The 19275-nt window shown below is 37.6% G+C and overlaps 1 protein-coding gene across 1 annotated transcript in view; it reads left to right on the top strand.

Annotated features, from left to right (window-relative positions):
• The window catches only part of MYH15 (myosin heavy chain 15), a gene marked incomplete at its 5' end in the record, with an annotated part of 275049 nt that extends 260970 nt beyond the window's left edge, over positions 1–14079 (top strand). The window contains 1 exon segment of the mRNA XM_082460984.1: positions 14036–14079.
• Between the last annotated feature and the right edge of the window lie 5196 nt (positions 14080–19275).

Here is a 19275-nt window from a genome sequence, read left to right on the forward strand (position 1 = left end):
CTGAAACAGAAAGTATTACTTTAATAAAGCTGGAAATGTACTTTTACATACGTCTGGTTTGTATTTAATATCTGGTAGGTTGGGGATTAGTGGTCTGAACTCTAAACGGCTGATAAGGAGTGATGTACAATTTATAAACTACAAGGTTCCAAGATCAAGAGCAAAGGAAGAGCAACCCCCAAGCCACCCCATCACTCAGAATTTAAAAGTAAACCTCTGAAGGGACATTTAGCAGTCTTTACAGAGAAAAATTCTGAAATTGAAGAGATGATAAAAAGCTGCCCTTGCTAGCCACATCTTATTCCTCAACAGAAAGGGATGTAATAAAGGGCATTATCACAGAGACCTGCTAGAAATGAAATCCAGAGAAAAGCAAGCCTCCAAGGGTAAAGTCTATCACAAAAGAAAGAAATACATATATTTTTCAAAATCATGGCATAAAAGAGACCATAAAATGTTTACTGGGAACTTCGCTTTGGGCTAATTTGAGGGATTTTGAATGCACTAACACAACAGCTGAATACCAATGAAAGGTGTACATATGTGAGAAAGAGAGTATGGTGTTAGGAGAACCTAAAGTTAAAGAAAACAAGAAGAGCAGGACTTTTAGGATGACATATGTTTATAGCTCCAAGTAAGTGGAATGAACTTGGACCCTAGTTTTCTTTTCTAGGCAAATCAGGTTAGAGCCCTAGGGAGTGTATACCCAAGGGCCATTCTCACCTGGGAGAAGTCTGAGAAAGACTGAAGTTTTTTCCTGAGTAGGCAATTTGGTCTTCCCAGGGCTTAAAATAAGTCAAGAAGTAACTGGGCACTTTGGTAGCCCCTGAGCTGCTGCTGGGGAAATCTTTGCATGTCTGGAGTTGGAAGTCAGTCACAGAGATTCATTCAAAGCCTCAAAGAGGATGCTGTAATGTAACAGTTTAGAACAGTTTCCCCTCCTAGGCAAGTGTCTGGGAATTTCTAGTTGATCGGCCAGTTTCAGGAGGTAAGATACCTATAATTTCCTTACTATACAATATACACCTGGTTACTGACCAGAGCCGGGAGGGGCCGCCCAGGATCCCCAGTTATTGATCAAAATATTCATACAGCTTTGGTCTTGTCTAAGTGTCTGGAGGAAAACTAAATCCAGGAATCCGTACCTTCCCCAGCACAGACCACTGATAGAGCATTCTGGGGGGCCGCACACTGAAACTGAGCAGAGCCTTCCCCCAAGGACTCTTATTTAAGAACCACCAAACTTTTAGGAGACTCAGTGTTATGATAGTATATCATAATATCCCACTAACGCTATGATTAGGAAATTACTTGTCATTTATATCTATATTCTGAAATAATAATAATCAATATTTACTGAACATGTTCTACGTACCAGGCATGTTGCTAAGCACTTTAATACGTTTCATTTCTTCACAGCAAACCTCGCAGGTCCTGTCTACCTCATTTTACCAATTAGGAAACTAAGGTTCAGAGAAAAATACACAATTGCTTAATGGTGGAGCTGGTATTCACACCAAGGATTATTTGACCCCAGAGACTACGATCCTGACCACTACAACTTATTACATCTTTTAATTAAAACATGCTTATATGCTTATAAATGTGGGAGATGACACCAGTTTACTGTTTTAACAGAAATGATTTCCTCTAAGTTTTGGGGAAATGTGGAAACTCTAGTTTTCTTTGTCAGGTTACAAATAACGCAGAAAACTTAAATTATCTTCTAGTATTTTTTTCTATTGTCCCAAGTCCCAAATAACATAAACCTAATGAGAATTAAATCTTAATTTGTTGAATCCTTTCTTAGGCATTAAATGAGATTTACTTAATGACTCTCCCTTGAGACAGTGTAAATTTCTACCCGACTTCAGCTTCTTATTTTAGAATTCAAAGGTCACTTGATTCTGCTGGAAAACCACAGTCCTTTCCCCCCCACCCCCACATGGGGAAAAATGTATTCTTGGGGCAGCTAACAAGCCTCTGTAGTGTAACTAGATGAACAATTAGAAGTAAGAATACACCCTCAGACATAAATTTCCCAGAATACTTTTCAAAACAAACATTTCTCATCCCTCCTTCACAATCTTATCAGAACACTATGACTTCCATCCTTTGCATTTTATCATTTTTGGTAGCTTATTTGAAATATTTCAGCATGATCCCTCAAGACAACCTTTTAGTAAGCATGTATTTTGCATGTATGAACTGTAGATATTTGCACTAAATCAATTTACATAACCAGTCACAATTTTTTTCCTAACAGAAAAATAAGGCATTAAGTAAAACCATACACTTTTTTATTCATTCATGCCCTATTTTAAGTTTTAGATATAAGCAGCTTAGAAAAAATTTCTTACCTTACTTAGAAATTTATGCCTTCCAGCCAAACGCTAAGCAGTCTATAAGAATACAGGTTGAATTCAGGTGTCAGAGGTTGTGATGATGAATGCAATCTGAGAAAGTAAAGTCTAAGGCATATTTGATTACTTACCTCTAGTAGATCAAGGAAACTAATGATGTTACACAGGACTCCTGACCCCACCCATGTTTAAGGTCCATAAATCAGAATGCCTAGTTACAGATAATATAATGGAGTAGCTAGTGCACTCCGGTTTCCATTCTCTGTGTGCCAGCCTTCACCATCAGCATGATTCAGGCAGCTCCCTTGGGTGGGACTGCTCTCTGACCTCCAGGTCCAGAGCAAGCCTAATTTGCTACAGAGTCATAAAGATAATTCTGCTGCTGATTGCAGTGGATGCTGACGGTTCCATGAAAAAGAGCCATAACCGTACACAGAGTCATAGCTTATCTGCACCCACAATTCTCATTGCAATTCTGGTTGCTAGAATACCCAAGATAAACAAACTCAGCTTCAGAGGCTAGCTTTCTTTGTAAAGACTTCCCTGGACTCCATGGGGGAGAGCTTAGCAGTGCCTCTGCTTTATTCTATCACATCACATCACATATCGTTATTATAATTATTGGGTGTTTCCTTCTCCCTCTCTTTCACACACACACACTCACATGTGTGGTAGATACTAGGGACCATGCTTTACTCACCCCTGTATCCCAACAACTAGCATTGTGCCTACTACATAGTAGCGCATAGTAGGTGGTCAGTATTTGCTTGTTACTTCACGAGGACATTGGACTCTTCAACAGGACTTCAACAGGACTCTTTTGTCTGGATCAAAAGGAATACAAACATATAACTGATTCACTCTGTTGTACAGCAGAAACTAACACAACATTGTAAAGCAATTATGCTCCAGGAAAAAAAAAAAAAAGGGCCCTTGATCCTATGGCCCTGCCTAGTTTTCTAGCCTTCGTGCATTACTGCCCATATCCACCTTAGCCTCCTACCAATGGAGACACTTGGAGGAGAAGGCAGGTACATTGAGGAGAACTCCTTCCCTCTCTTTCTTGCCCTCCTTCTTCTACTCAGTACGCATCAGTGGTGAGCCTTTTACTACCCCCTGGAAGCTGAACTGGAGGTCACTGCTCCCCTCCCAGGATCCCCAAAGTCACCCATGCCACCTTTTATCACTATTTAGTAAGATCCATTATGAAATAAGATCAAACTGGGACTGCCTTTAAAGATGCAGCCAATCCCAGCTTTCACCTCTGAATCCCCAGGGCCACACAGTTCCCAGTACACCACAGCCACTCTAATATGAGTTTAAGGAAATAGCTAAGATCCTAAAGCCCACACATGGGGAGAACAGACTTTCACAGGATCTCAAAATAGAAGAACTAGATATTCTTTGAACATTTTTGAAGTTTTAAGATGAAATACCATATAGATATTTATTATGCAAAGACCGTTCAAGCTGAAGTAAAAATAGAATTAAGGTTTTTAAGAATATCAGTAGATGAGATATGAGGTTTGCTCTGAGGTCGATGTCACAGATAAAGTTACCTCAACATTTATACCACGACTGAAGACTAGATTAACAGCTTTAGGTTATGTACCTTTCCCTTGGGATGTATTTGTCACCACCTCTCCAGGACAGGGTACCTGAAAGGAAGTAGGACGGGCCATTAGGAACCTAGATTAGGGAAGCCCATAGGGCCTCTGCTTGAAGAGATTCAGCTGTTAGGCTTTGAGATCTGTTAGCCATTCAAGTATGCACCAGTTTAGGCTCTCCTCTGCCTAGTTCCTCCATAGTGCCTTCCAATTGCTGGGAGGAGAAACGGCACACGGGACATGGTTAACACTGATTGTATCTATCGTGCACCTACACTAAGGCTCAGAAGAGAATTTAAAGTAACACTGGCATTTAACACTTATTACATTTGCAAAAGTTCTGAAGAAATAAAAGTGTAACTGTCATGTAACTTGAGGATGGGAGAGTAGCTACTGGCTGAATCCTCAGAGATCAAATAGGACTGAAATTAATAATCCAGCTAGAGTCTTTTAATTGTCAAAGCACTGCAGAATAAAGTGAATTTGAGCTCTAAAGCTGAGGGGTAGACAGACATGACTAAAATGTAGATGATCTTAAATTGGTCTGAGAGGCAGACTAAGCATTATGTATTAGGCATTTGCTAAATCAATTCAATCAATATTTATTTCTAACAAGAAACAATCTCCTAATACTAGCTAGTAGAAAATTTGATCTGTTAAATTCACACACTTATTTTCCTAGATACTAAATGTGATGTTCGTCATCATTTGTGCGTGTCTCCCTGTCCTGGTCCTTGGTTGCTACACAACTGTCACATCATATGAAGGGGCTTCTTGTGTCCTTCTAGATTCTTTCTGTGACCCCCCCTTTGTTCTCTGTTTTCCCTGTATTTTTACATGTCTCATGTCTAGAACAGCCTCAACTATTTTCAGTTTTATAGTGCATTATCATTTAAATTGCTTTCATGTGCTTTTACAAATCCTTAACCCTGGGAAAGGGGCAGGGTAGGTTACCCCCTGACTCTTTAAGGATGAGGAAACAGGTGCTAAGAGTGAACAAGTAATGCACCTAGTGAATAAATGTCAACGATGGGCATCACATTCCCCTCTCGCATCCCATCAGCCCACCTTTTGGCTCTGGCCACTGTTGAATCAACCACTAGCTGTGCATAGGTGTTCTTGACGGTGCCTCATCTCAGCTATTCTGCGTGTCTGTCTTGCTTGTCCCAGGGATTCTCTGCTTCCTAGAGAGAATCCCAAAGGAGAAAAAATTAACACCCTCCAGTGTTAATTTTAGCCTGTAGGGGTCAAGTTGCTCCTTTCTTCAGTGTCTCTGGTTGACAATTCAGAAGGGTCATCTACATGGTTCCTTAAAACATCTCCACCAAGACTAAGCCCCAGTTGCCCACAGGAATAGCCAACTCAAGAACACACCCGTGGGTTAGCTCTCCCTCCTTCCTTCTTTCACTCTTCTCAGCGCCCCTCTGTTATTTGGGTCCCTTAACCAAATCAACTACTTGCATGAAAGACTTATCTCAGGCTCTGCTTCTTGGAGGAACCCAAGTTACAAGAGGCTATAAACACATTCTTTCAATTTCTGGTTCATTCTTCTTATCACCCTATTAATCACCAGACCTAAAACTCAATACTCATTTTTTTTTCCACTTACAATCACAAACAGCTATAAGATTTAATATATGAATATCAAGTATAACTTCTATAAGCTCTATAGAGCCTTGAACACATTAGGTGCTTAATAATGGAAAATTGTGGTTACTTTTAAGGTAGCAATTATTTAAGAAGAATGATATATATGTAAATATGAAGAGAAATACATAAATTGCCCTTCTGCAGATGATTTAAAAGAGCTGGAAGTAGCTATCTGTACCCAATGACATTTCTAGGATCAGTTTATAGAGTTCCACATCTATAAACCTTCCTGGCTGTTTTTTTTTCATCCTATGTTTTCTAATAAAAAGTAAAAATTTTAGGACTTCTGGTGGTGCAGTGGTTATGAATCCACCTGCCAATGCAAGGGACACGGGTTCGAGCCCTGGTCCGGGAAGATCCCACATGCCGTCTAGAGCCTGCGTGCCACAACTACTGAAGCCCGTGTGCCTAGAGCTTGTGAGCCACAACAAGAGAAGCCACTGCAATGAGAAGCCCACGCACCGCAACGAACAGTAGCCCCCACTTGCTGTAGATAGAGAAAGTCCACACACGGCAGTGAAGACCCAACGCATCCAAAAATAAATAAATAAATAAATTTTAAAAAGTAAAATTTTTATTCTTATGGCTTCTTATTTTATATATATTGATGGCTAATTTAAACAGTCTCACAGAATGGAGAAAATACAATGATGTCCTTATAGCTTTGAGGTTTATAATAGCAATAATATCAACATTTACCCATTGTAATTATATATACATATATGTATTAATGGGGATTTGCTTTCATTAATTTTAGAAAGATGGAACGTGGTCATTCATATTTGTTTGTTTCTGGTACAAAAAATTAATGAAATCTCTTGGATGAAGTACCGTATTGCTATCAGCTTTACATACCAGCATAGGATTAAGAAAAACCAACTGCCAAATGTGAAACTATTTTTGATTTGGAAAGGACAAATCTAAGTATAAATAGTAATACAAAAGGAACAGTTCGATGCAGCTTATGCAGACTATCAGATCAGTTAGCCACAGTGCTTCTGATTTAAGAGCCAACAAAGCTCATTTTATAATATTTGACAGATACCAGAAATCAAGCAGCCTGCATGTAAACATTACTGTGATTGTTTGTCACTAAAGATTGAGATGCAGTGTGTTACGTTATAAATTTGAAAAAAAGAAATGAAGACCCGCTTCTGGATCTTAGATATCCTGGCTGAAACATTCATCAGTGTGGAAAAACTGACTGAATTTTTTCCAGGGTTTTCCTAAAGAACACATAGAGTCTCTATAGAGTGGCCAAGGAATCTATTTCTCTCAAAGCCTGAAATAGAGAAACCTATAAAAAGGTATCAGTTACTAGTCTATGAACACCAGAATTATCCATATGATTAATAATACTACAACTTTTAAAAAGCGTTTAAAGTGTAGTTTGTTTGAACATAAAAATAATAATAGGTCATGTCAGTGGAAAAAATAATAAAGTGAAATCTGTTTCCATGATTGCTTTTAACGTCTGAGAAAAAAAATGTATACCTGATTAAAAAAAATTCTTCTTGAAGTTCTATATAATTTACTCCTTAGTCAGAAAGTAAAATATCTTTTTTTCAATAAGCCCATCCTTGACTTCATATTCCACTAGAAAATAGGTTCTCATAGGTACATTACCATGGCTTTCCCTATTCTTCAATTTTATTATCAAAATTAGATTCATATTTACATGGCTATCTTGGTAAAAACAAAGCTTTGAAAGTACTCTGATCAATTTTGCTTAAAATCTTATATGTTGACTTGGCAACAATCACTAGCAGTATAGAGAAAAGAGCCAGAAGTTCATAGGAGAACAATGACTGAGGAATAATAGAAATCATAAACAGCCACTAATGGTGGTCACCTTTTAACAGTGCAGATGGCCAACAAGATTCAACAGGATCCACGGCAGAAAAATTGTAAGACTAAGGCCTCAACTACTGGCAGACGGGATGGACTTTATTGGGTATGCATTATGAAGTCTTCACTCTGTAGGAAATTATATACTTGCTCTTGAAAGGGGGCAATTACGCGAAATGTTAATGAATACTTTCAGACAAAAGAAGTGTGAAAATAGCAAAGTAGGATTGGATTTTATGAGGAGGTTAATTTCTAAAGTCAGCAGATAAAACAAAACACTCGCAAAGTCAAAATTACCTCTAAAATCCTTACAAAAATCCCTTAACTGCATAAGAAACAGACAGAAGCATCCCAAGTTCAACAGAGAGATTTTGTCTTTTAGATTTTTATTTTTTAAGCATGGAAACAGACTACTATTTCTTCAGTTCAGATTACTATTTTCAATAGAAGACCCAATGTAGCTGACATGCATTTCAGGTCTATGTGGTACCAAAAATATCTGTAACAAGCGATATATTCTTAATCACTATGAAATAGTTGGACTTAAAACTATGCAGTATGACTTTTGGAAAGCCACAGAACACTGTGTGGTGTCAAATACCTTTAAGATTTGGTGATGTAGATTCACTTATATATGAAAGCAACAGAACTTGAGGTCACTCCCCACTCTCAGGTATGGGACTATGAAATAGAGTCCTTTCTATATGGAAGAAAGTAGTCAGTAAGTATTGATCCAAAATAAAGAAAATCAGAAAACCCCAGTGCAAAATGCTACCTTTGACCTGTCACCACTAAGACTCTAGGTCAGCACCCACTTCAATCACCTAAGTCTGAATTCATAGTTTGGATTTTTGACTCAGCCTCAGAATTGATGGCCCTTTGACACAGGACTGTATCAAAAGTTTGTGTCAGTTTTTTAGTATAACTTTAGCAACAGAAAGACCTGCATTTGAAACTCAGAACCACTTTTGTTTTTCGTTTTTCCCTTTTTGAGATAATTATAGATTAATGTAAAGTTGTAAGAAATAATACAAAGAGATCCTATGTACCCTTTACCCAGTTTCCCTGAAAGGTGGCATCTTGCAAAACTGTAGTATAGTATCATAACTAATGTATTAGTTTGCTAGGGCTGCCATAACAAAGTACCACAGGTTGGGTGGCTTAAACCACATTAATTTATTTCTTCATAGTTCTGGAGTCTAGAAGTTTGAGAACAAGTTGTCAGCAGGATTGGTTCCTTCTGAGGCCTCTTGGCCTCAGAAGCTAAAGTTCAGGTGAGCTGAACACCTCAAGGTGATGTCAGGGTTGGTTTCTCAGCATGTAGATGGCCATCTCCTCCCTGTGTCCTTATGTCTTCCCTCTGTATATGTCTGTGTCCAGATTTCCGCTTCTTATAAGGAAAACAGTCATATTGGATTAGGGCCCGCCCTAATGATCTCATTTTAACTTAAGTACCTCTTTAAAGACCCAATCTCCAAATATGATTACATTCTGAGGTACTGGTGATTAGGATTTCAATATATGAACTATGCTGGGGGAGATAAAATTCAATCTGTAACAACTAGGGTATTAATATTCATACAGTCAAGACACAGAACATGTCCATCACCACCTCATATTGACCTTTTAAGCCACATTTACCTCCCTCCTCTCACCCTGCTTAACCCCTGGTATTTATTAATCTGTTCTCCATCTCTTTAATTTTGTCATTTTGAGAATGTCTTATAAATGGTATCAGAGAGTATATTACCTTTCGGGATTGGCTTTTTAAACTCAGCATAATTCTCTGGCGATTCATCCAGGTTGATGCATGTATCAGTAATTCATCCCTTTTCATTACTAAGTAATATTCTATAGTGTGGGTACTCTAGTTTAACCATTCACGAGTTGAAGGACATCAGGGCTGACTTCAGTTTTTGGCTGTTATGAATAAATCTGCCATAAGTATCTACGAACCGGTTTCTGAGTGAACATAGTTGTTCATTTTGGGGGGATAAATACCCAGGAGTGCGATATTTTGTTTTTTAAGAAACTGCCTGTTTCCCAGAATAGCTGTACCATTTATAGTCCCTCCAGCAGTATGAGTGATTCATTAGCAATATGAGTGATCCAATTTCTCTAAATCTTCAAAAGCATTTGGTGTCACTATTTTTTTTAACCAGCATTTGGTGCTATCACTATTTAGCTATTCTGATAGGTAGGTAGTGACATCTCATTGTGGTTTTAATTTGCATTTCCCTGACGTCTAACAATGTTGAATATCTTTTCATGTGCTTATTTATTTATATATTCAAGTGAAACGTTTGTTCATGTTTTTTCCCATTTTCTAATGATTTGTCTTTTTACTGTTAAGTTTTAAGCATACTTTACATATTCTAGATACTAGTCCATTGTCAGATACATGGTTTACAAATATTTTCTCTCTATCTGTAACTTGTCTTTTCATCCTCTTAACAGAGACTTTTGCAGAGCAAATGTTCTTAATTTATGAGACTCTAGATCTTACTTTTACATTGTATTTTAGTTGGCTTTTTCTGCTACAGCTTCAATGGGGAAAGGCAGGGATACCACTTCATTACTACAGAGTGGAGGTGGAAGTCCAGGCTCCCACAGAGTCTCCATTGGCACTCTGGGCGGGGGTGGGCAAAGTTCTCCTTATTGCCTAGGAAGGAAGAACGTCCCAGCTTCCTATTCAGCCTTCTCTGCCACCATCCCTGAGGGAGGGCGGGGCACTTCCTTACAGCCTCCAGAAGGTGCAAGTCTTGGCTTTCCACCACCATTTTTCTGTGATGTTTGGTCTGACTAGAGAGGTTACTGTCTAAAAGTTTTCTGTCTTGCTAGGTTTTCCCTTTCTGGTCTGTTTTGTAGAGAGATCAGGCTTTTATTTGGGCCCTTTGCTCTGTGCCTGTTGGCATTTCCGGTTGCCAGTCTCTTCAGCTGTAAGTCTAGGATACAAGAGGCTGAGAGAAAACTCAGGGAATTCTCCAAACTGTAGCTCCTTGGGTCCTGGGTTTCCTAGCCTGTTGTCCTTCCTCTTTCTACCTTTCAGAGCCTTATATTTGTTCTGCATGCAGTGTTCAGTGTTTTTACTGTATTGATACTTAGTGGGAGAAAAAGAGACAAGTACTTCCACTTGGTCTTCCTGGAAGCAGAAGTCCTTTACTGTCTCTTTGGCTATTTGACCTTTACACTGCAGTTATCTCATCTGTGAGACCTGGGAAACATCCACCTCACAGGGTGGTACAGAAGATTAAACAAGAGCATTTGTAAGGTGCTTGACTCACTGCAGACACTGAAATGTTGAATTGCTCCTTTTTGAAATGAAACTATGCTACCAGTCTGCTGATCTTTCAAGTGCATTTTACAAGACTTCCTCTGAATCTTCTAGTTCCAGAGAGACTCAGTATCTGCCAGACCCTTATATCCTCTCAATACCAATACAACTATTCCTGACTTTTCCCCCTAGGAGTTGGCGATTTTGCTCTGTACAGGAGTGTGATTTCCTTAACAAAGCCCCTTGTTCATAGTAGACACTCAAACGTCTACTCAGATGCAAGCTCCTCCTGTATTATTGTGATTTTTAAGAGTGCCTTTGGGCCAGTTCTCTTGCAACAGGGCCTTTTCCCCAGTAACAGAATGGGGATGACACCGGATATCTATCTCATAGGAACAGAGTGGTTAGACAAGGCAACCCTCTCTTCTGCATGATATCCTCAACTTTTACAAAAAAAAAAAAAGGCACACTACTGCAATAATGCAATAAAATCCTGCCATTATCACCAGTCTTGCCCTGTCTTTACTCCCAGTTGCCCCATTGTTCCACAGCAGGGTGAAGTAAAATTATAGTGAGGTCAGCAAAACAGAAGCGGAGACAGTTGCCAGCAGAGTCAAGGAGTATCGTGTAAGGAAGTTACATACAGCCACACAAGGGAAAACTCAGGCCTGTATTCCAGCAGTCACAGACCAGGCTTTCCTTCATTATAGAACAGCAATATAAGAACATAGCTAGTGTAATATATAGATATAGAGTCTTATTTCTCCCATGTTAAATTCTTGGATGAGAGCTATGCATAATCAAATTTAAACTATAACATTCCAAAAGCATATAATTTATTGGGTGAAGAACACTAATTTTTGAATAATTTTAGAATTCTAAAACAATGGAGTACACAATGAGGGTTTCTTTAAGTTATTAAATAGTTATTTAGAGCTGGAGACAATAACCCTGAGGTTAATTGCTTCAGCTTCCAGGTTCTAACAAGTCAAAGGAATCTGAAGGTGAAGATTCTCTAATGTGTTTTGAGAAACCTCAGATACGTCGATTTGGTTGCCACTCCAGTGGTCTGTTTAAAATATTTACATTTCCTTAAAAAACAGTAAATGAATCCATCTAACTTTTACATACCCATTTTTCAAAATTTTTCTGGAAGATGTAAATTTGCCAGGATCTCCTACCCAACTCTGGAAGAGTGTTGAAGGATAAAATTCCTTAAGAGGAGCCTATTTTATATGAAGATCAGATGTCTTCCTCTGTGGAAATGTATTTTCTCCCTGCATGTTATACAAGGAACTCCCATCCCCGGAAACAAAGATTTACCATCTCCATATGAGTCAGATATGCCCTCATATTTTTTCTCTTATTCATCTGTAGAGGCCAAGTTTACCCAGACTGGGATTATATTTCTTCAGTTGCCAGTGGATGTGAAGAAGTTTCAAATCACATGGAACCTATTTACTTATCTATATGATTTTTAAAAAGGCTTGAGGGCAGGTATCATATTTATTCACTTTGTCACCATAGCAACTAAGGTCCTCATTGCCTGGAAACTTAATAAGCATTTATTAAACAAAGGTGTGTGAAAGGAGAAGAAAAACAAAAGGAGTTAACCGAAGCATTTATTTTAAAAGTTACAGTGTGATGAATGCTCAAGTTGAGTGTTCTAGAGGGAAAAGACACTTAAAGATTTTATAGGCAACATTAAGGAAGGTCAAATTTCACTGTATAAGTTATTGAAAGGTATGAGAAAACTGAGGTTGTGTTAATCACAGGACAAAATGCAGGGACATCAAAATTGGGGCCATGGTTTAGCAGCCAATGATGGGACAATTTGGTTTAGTAAGAGGTGAAGAGGAACAGTTGAGGCTAAGGTATTTCAGGGGTCAGTGAAAACTTTTTAGTCCTTCAGTGTCTTTCACAGGAAAAATAATGTAAATGGGAACCTTGGAAATGCATTTATCTACGTTCCAATGGATTGAATGCTGCCCTACCATAAAAGCATTCAAAATATCCTGTGGGGATGGAAAGGAGACAGAGAAAAGATCAGTAGAAAGAAACATGAAGGCCCTAGAAGTAGCATCGATTATGGATAAACCAGAAAGTGATAAAAGTTTTGCTAGCATCAAGATTGTATTAGATAACAAAGGAAAGCAGCAAGTTGGCTTTAAAAAAGAAAACGTTTTGGAGACAAATAGGTTTTTCTTCCTGGACTACAGTTAAACTTTTTCCCTTCTCATCAACAGGGAGCTTTTCTCCCAGGAGAATTTTTGGGTAAGTTAGATTTTTATTGAAAGTTGGTTTTATTTAAATTATCCGGTTACTAAAATATGCAATCTTTCTTTTGAATAAGGAACATTTGGGGAAAAATTGGGATTAAATAAAACACATAATAGATAAAGAGCTATCATTATTTATAGTTTGAGAAGTATGGTGGATTAAATATTTTAAACACTTCCCAACCGAATCTAAGAGAATAAATATAAATATTTTTAAAATCTTCTATAAAATGTCAATAGACAAGATTAAGGAATATGAAAAAAATCCCTCAAATTATTTAAAACCAGGAACGCTGGATAAATAGGCACCAAATCAGTTTCTTTTTTTTTTTTTCACACACACACACTGTATTTTATTTTTACAAGAGATAAATAGACTGACACCAAGCATTGTACATGGATGACCACAACAAAAGCAACAATGATTGCAATTACCAAACATGAAACACACTCATACTATGTCATAATATTGACATTCAGTCCAGTAATCCTCCACTGTAACAGCTCCTTTACTTTGCAGTGAAAATTGATTTGTATATTCTTTGCCTCTGAGTCCTTGTGGGATTTTTTTTTTTTTAATTCAGACAGAAAGTCACAAAAATTATACTCATCCTCATCAGTTCACTCAGTCCCATGTAATTAATTTTTTTTTCATCTTGATCTTTTGTTAGCACTTTTATGAGTTCATCAGTTTTTCATTAGAGTTCTGAAAATGCTTATTCATTCAGTTCAGCAGTACAGTCAGTTACCAGAAACCTGTACTTGTCAGAGTCTTTTCCATGAATTTCTTAAAGATGAAACCCTTTTATAGGAACATATTTGCAAAAGCATCAGAGTACACCCAGAACTGTCTGTACATGACAAAAGACTTAAAAATGACCACAGTTAAAGGTTTGATGAAAGTTCATAATAATGCAGTTGACAAGAAAATTAGTTATTTCTGAGATATACATTTTAAGGTAATAACTAGGATTATGACTTATAATATTATACCAGAACATATAAGATTTTTAGAAATTTCATGTAATGTCTCAAACATTTATATTAACATATTTCCATACAAATAACCCAATGAAAGTTTAGTATTAGTTGTTTTGTTTGTTTGTTTGTTTATACTGCAGGTTCTTATTAGGTATCAATTTTATACACATCAGTGTATACATGTCAATCCCAATCGCCCAATTCAGCACACCACCATCCCCACCCCACCGCAGTTTTCCCCCCTTGGGGTCCATATGTCCGTTCTCTACATCTGTGTCTCAACTTCTGCCCTGCAAACCAGCTCATCTGTACCGTTTTTCTAGGTTCCACATACATGCATTAATATACGATATTTGTTTTTCTCTTTCTGACTTACTTCACTCTGTATGACAGTCTCTAGATCCATCCACGTCTCAACAAATGACTCAATTTCGTTCCTTTTTATGGCTGAGTAATATTCCATTGTATATATGTACCACATCTTCTTTATCCATTCCTCTGTTGATGGGCATTTAGGTTGCTTCCATGACCTGGCTATTGCAAATAGTGCTGCAATGAACATTGGGGTGCATGTGTCTTTTTGAATTACGGTTTTCTCTGGGTATATGTCCAGTAGTGGGATTGCTGGGTCATATGGTAATTCTATTTTTAGTTTTTTAAGGAACATCCATATTGTTCTCCATAGTGGCTGTATCAATTTACATTCCCACCAACAGTGCAAGAGGGTTCCCTTTTCTCCACACCCTCTCCAGCATTTGTTGTTTCTAGATTTCCTGATGATGCCCATTCTAACTGGTGTGAGGTGATACCTCATTGTAGTTTTGATTTGCATTTCTCTAATAATTAGTGATGTTGAGCATCTTTTCATGTGCTTCATGGCTGTCTGTATGTCTTCTTTGGAGAAATGTCTATTTAGGTCTTCTGCCCATTTTTGGATTGGGGTGTTTGTTTCTTTAATATTGAGCTGAATGAGCTGTTTATATATTTTGGAGATTAATCCTTTGTCCGTTGATTCGTTTGCAAATATTTTCTCCCATTCTGAGGGTTGTCTTTTTGTCTTGTTTATGGTTTCCCTTGCTGTGCAAAAGCTTTGAAGTTTCATTAGGTCCCATTTGTTTATTTTTGTTTTTATTTCCATTACTCTAGGAGGTGGATCAAACAAGATCTTGCTGTGATTTATGTCAAAGAGTGTTCTTCCTATGTTTTCCTCTAAGAGTTTTATAGTGTCCAGTCTTATATTTAGGTCTCTAATCCATTTTGAGTTTATTTTTGTGTATGGTGTTAGGGAGTATTCTAATTTCATTCTTTTACATGTAGCTGTCCAGTTTTCCCAGCACCACTTATTGAAGAGACTGTCTTTTCTCCATTGTATATCTTTGCCTCCTTTGTCATAGACTAGTTGACCATAGGTGCGTGGGTTTATCTCTGGGCTTTCTATCTTGTTCCATTGATCTATGTTTCTGTTTTTGTGCCAGTATCATATTGTCTTGATTACTGTAGCTTTGTAGTATAGTCTGAAGTCAGGGAGTCTGATTCCTCCAGCTCCGTTTTTTTCCCTCAAGACTGCTTTGGCTATTCGGGGTCTTTTGTGTCTCCATACAAATTTTAAGATGATTTGTTCTAGCTCCATAAAAAATGCCATTGGTAATTTGATAGGGATTGCATTGAATCTGTAGATTGCTTTGGGTAGTATACTCATTTTCACAATGTTGATTCTTCCAATCCAAGAACATGGTATATCTCTCCATCTGTTGGTATCATCTTTGATTTCTTTCATCAGTGTCTTATAGTTTTCTGCATGCAGGTCTTTTGTCTCCTTAGGTAGGTTTATTCCTAGGTATTTTATTCTTTTTGTTGCAATGGTAAATGGGAGTGTTTCCATAATTTCTCTTTCAGATTTTTCATCATTAGTGTATAGGAATGCAAGAGATTTCTGTGCATTAATTTTGTATCCTGCAACTTTACCGTATTCATTAATTAGCTCTAGCAGTTTTCTGGTGGCAGTTTTAGGATTCTCTATGTATAATATCATGTCATCCGCAAACAGTGACAGTTTTACTTCTTCTTTTCCAATTTGTATTCATTTTATTTCTTTTTCTTCTCTGATTGCCATGGCTACGACTTCCAGAACTATGTTGAATAATAGTGGTGAGAGTGGACATCCTTGTCTCGTTCCTGATCTTAGAGGAAATGCTTTCAGTTTTTCACCATTGAGAATGATGTTTGCTGTGGGTTTGTCATATATGGCTTTTATTATGTTGAGGTAGGTTCCCTCTATGCCCACTTTCTGGAGAGTCTTTATCATAAATGGGTGTTGAATTTTGTCAAAAGCTTTTTCTGCATCTATTGAGATGATCATATGGTTTTTCTTCTTCAATTTGTTAATATGGTGTATCACATTGATTGATTTTCGTATATTGAAGAATCCTTGCATCCCTGGGATAAATCCCACTTGATCATGGTGTATGATCCTTTTAATGTGTTGTTGGATTCTGTTTGCTAGTATTTTGTTGAGGATTTTTACATCTATATTCATCAGTGATATTGGTCTGTAATTTTCTTTTTTTGTAGTGTCTTTGTCTGGTTTTGGTATCAGGGTGATGATGGCCTCATAGAATGAGTTTGGGAGTGTTTCTTCCTCTGCAATTTTTTGGAAGAGTTTGAGAAGGATAGGTGTTAGCTCTTCTCTAAATGTTTGATAGAATTCACCTGTGAAGCCATCTGGTCCTGGACTTTTGTTTGTTGGAAGATTTTTAATCACAGTTTCAATTTCATTACTTGTGATTGGTCTGTTCATATTTTCTGTTTCTTCCTGGTTCAGTCTTGGAAGGTTATACCTTTCTAAGAATTTGTCCATTTCTTCCAGGTTGTCCATTTTATTGGCATAAAGTTGCTTGTAGTAGTCTCTTAGGATGCTTTGTATTTCTGCAGTGTCTGTTGTAACTTCTCCTTGTTCATTTCTGATTTTATTGATTTGAGTCCTCTCCCTCTTTTTCTTGATGAGTCTGGCTAATGGCTTATCAATTTTGCTTATCTTCTCAAAGAACCAGCTTTTAGTTTTGTTGATCTTTGCTATTGTTTTCTTTGTTTCTATTTCATTTATTTCCTCTCTGATCTTTATGATTTCTTTCCTTCTGCTAACTTTGGGTTTTTTTTGTTCTTCTTTCTCTAGTTTCTTTAGGTGTAAGGTTAGATTGTTTACTTGAGATTCTTCTTGTTTCTTGAGGTAGGCTTGTATAGCTATAAACTTCCCTCTTAGAGCTGCTTTTGCTGCATCCCATAGGTTTTGGGTCGTCGTGTTTTCATTGTCATTTGTCTCTAGGTATTTTTTTATTTCCTCTTTGATTTCTTCAGTGATCTCTTGGTTATTTAGTAACGTATTGTTTAGCCTCCATGTGTTTGTGTTTTTTACGTTTTTTTCCCTGTAATTCATTTCTAATCTCATAGCACTGTGGTCATAAAAGATGCTTGATATGATTTCAATTTTATTAAATTTACTGAGGCTTGATTTGTGACCCAAGATGTGATCTATCCTGGAGAATGTTCCATGCGCACTTGAGAAGAATGTGTAATCTGCTGTTTTTGGATGGAATGTCCTATAAATATCAATTAAATCTATCTGGTCTATTGTGTCATTTAAAGCTTCTGTTTCCTTATTTATTTTCATTTTGGATGATCTGTCCATTGGTGTAAGTGAGATGTTAAAGTCCCTCACTATTATTGTGTTACTGTCAATTTCCTCTTTTATGGCTGTTAGCAGTTGCCTTATGTATTGAGGTGCTCCTATGTTGGGTGCATATATATTTATAATTGTTATATCTTCTTCTTGGATTGATCCCTTGATCATTATGTAGTGTCCTTCTTTGTCTCTTGTAACATTCTTTATTTTAAAGTCTATTTTATCTGATATGAGTATAGCTACTCCAGCTTTCTTTTGATTTCCATTTGCATGGAATATCTTTCTCCATCCCCTCACTTTCAGTCTGTATGTGTCCCTAGGTCTGAAGTGGGTCTCTTGTAGACAGCATATATATGGGTCTTGTTTTTGTATCCATTCAGCAAGCCTGTGTCTTTTGGTTGGAGCATTTAATCCATTCACGTTTAAGGTAATTATCGATATGTATGTTCCTATAACCATTTTCTCAATTGTTTTGGGTTTGTTTTTGTAGGTCCCTTTCTTCTCTTGTGTTTCCCACTTAGAGAAGTTCCTTTAGCATTTGTTGTAGAGCTGGTTTGGTGGTGCTGAATTCGCTTAGCTTTTGCTTGTCTGTAAAGCTTTTGATTTCTCCATCAAATCTAAATGAGATCCTTGCCGGGTAGAGTAATCTTGGTTGTAGGTTCTTCCCTTTCATCACTTTAAGTATATCATGCCACTCCCTTCTGGCTTGTAGAGTTTCTGCTGAGAAATCAGCTGTTAACCTTATGGGAGTTCCCTTGTATGTTATTTGTCGTTTTTCCCTTGCTGCTTTGAATAATTTTTCTTTGTCTTTAATTTTTGCCACTTTGATTACTATGTGTCTCAGCGTGTTTCTCCTTGTGTTTATCCTGTATGGGACTCTCTGCGCTTCCTGGACTTGGGTGGCTATTTCCTTTCCCATGTTAAGGAAGTTTTTGACTATAATCTCTTCAAATACTTTCTCTGGTCCTTTCTCTCTCTCTTCTCCTTCTGGGACCCCTATAATGAGAATGTTGTTGCGTTTAATGTTGTCCCAGAGGTCTCTTAGGCTGCCTTCATTTCTTTTCATTCTTTTTTCTTTATTCTGTTCCACAGCAGTGAATTCCACCATTCTGTCTTCCAGGTCACTTATCCGTTCTTCTGCCTCAGTTATTCTGCTATTGATTCCTTCTAGTGTAGTTTTCATTTCAGTTATTGTATTGGTCATCTCTGTTTGTTTGTTCTTTAATTCTTCTAGGTGTTTGTTAATCATTTCTTGCATCTTCTCTATCTTTGCCTCCATTGTTATTCCGAGGTCCTGGATCATCTTCACTATCATTATTCTGAATTCTTTTTCTGGAAGGTTGCCTATCTCCACTTCATTTAGTTGTTTTTCTGGGGTTTTTTTCTTGTTCCTTCATCTGGTATATAGCCCTCTGCCTTTTCATCTTGTCTATCTTTCTGTAACTGTGGTTTTTGGTCCACAAGCTGCAGGATTGTAGTTTTTCCTGCTTCTGCTGTCTGCCCTCTGGTGGTTGAGGTTATCTAAGAGGCTTGATGGGAGGCTCTGGTGGTGGGTAGAGCAGACTGTTGCTGTGGTGGTCAGAGCTCCGTAAAA

Source organism: Balaenoptera physalus, assembly GCF_965194825.1.
Source record: "Balaenoptera physalus genome assembly, chromosome: 4".
Lineage (NCBI taxonomy): Eukaryota > Metazoa > Chordata > Mammalia > Artiodactyla > Balaenopteridae > Balaenoptera > Balaenoptera physalus.